The sequence below is a fragment of the Rhagoletis zephyria genome, unplaced genomic scaffold (genome assembly GCF_001687245.7).
Source record: "Rhagoletis zephyria isolate East Lansing unplaced genomic scaffold, Rhagoletis_zephyria_1.1 Rzeph_scaffold_00030, whole genome shotgun sequence".
NCBI lineage: Eukaryota > Metazoa > Arthropoda > Insecta > Diptera > Tephritidae > Rhagoletis > Rhagoletis zephyria.
The window spans coordinates 807,459-808,820 of record NW_016157114.1 but is presented as its reverse complement, the minus strand read 5'-3'; positions in this window follow the sequence as shown (position 1 = coordinate 808,820).

The window sequence follows — 1,362 nt, the reverse complement described above, 5'->3', positions numbered from 1 at the left end:
AGCTGTCTTGTTGTAATAACACAATTTACGTGCTTTAAACCTTCTATAAAATGCAAGGTTACTCCTAAAAATCATTTTCAGCCATTGTTTCGGTCCACACATCCATGGTCAGACATACATTCGACACTGCACTTATTCTTTTTTTATAAATTGTAGCGACCACATCATACACTTCATTAAGCCTCTTCTTAAATGTTTCACTGGAGGGAACTTTGTACAAAGGAGCTGTTTCTTTCATCAACCTTAAAAATCCCTCACCTTCTACAAAGCTAAAAGGCGTCATGTCCTTGCAGATAAAATGTAATAATATATATATATGTATATAATATATACAGCCATTGTTACGTTGTTGTAAACTTTGCCGTTTTCTGAAATTTTTATAATTTTATTAAGTTTTTCAGATGTAATATGTACACATGTATTGACACACCTTTGCTTTCATTTATTTTCGTCGGCGTATCATCAGTTCCTTTCTTACAGTTCATTTCCTTTAGAATTCGCCTGAAATTCAAATAAAGTAAAAGTTGGAAATATTGCCACGTCTCACACTCTCTTAACCACACTTTCAGTAAATTAAGTAAAATTTTAATGCAACGCTTGTTACATGTAGAAACTTCATACTCTTTCAAACCCTTAATGGCTCAACACATATACATATATTTGTACATATGTATACACACATCCCACACTAAAATACACTATTAAGGGGCGGTTACTCAATGTCTGGTTAACACTAATCTGCGGCTAAACATCGTTATCGACGTTACCGACTCCCTGTTATATGCATGGAGTCGAAGACGTCGATAACGATGTTTAACCGCAGATTAGTGTTAACCAGACATTGAGTAACCGGCCCTTAGTCTACTTACTTCGAAATACCTATGTTACAGTCTACATTTATGTTGTGGACTTTCAAATGTTTGTGAAGATTTGAAGTGTTTCCACAATGCTTCACCACTTTTGAGCAACGTTTGCATGTGGCCAAAATTCCATCTTTTCATCAAAATAGGACCACACCTCTGACGCCTTTCGATTCATAATTAAATGTACATATATCTACATATATATCTCTATTCACACGAACAAAAATGAAACAATTCAACATAATTACATTTAGTTTATTTTTCACTAAAATTACCAACAACAGTTACACTTACTTTACAATATCTGTTATTTCCTGCGTAAAGCAATTTATAATCACACCGTCTGATTTACTTGTATACCATTCAATTCGCAAGAAGAATATTGTATAAATGCCAATAATAGTGTACGATAAAAGCAACTGAAAACCGATTATATTTGTACACACCAACCAGCGGGAATATAATGGCACTTATTTATTTGCAAACTCGTCTTTTATAG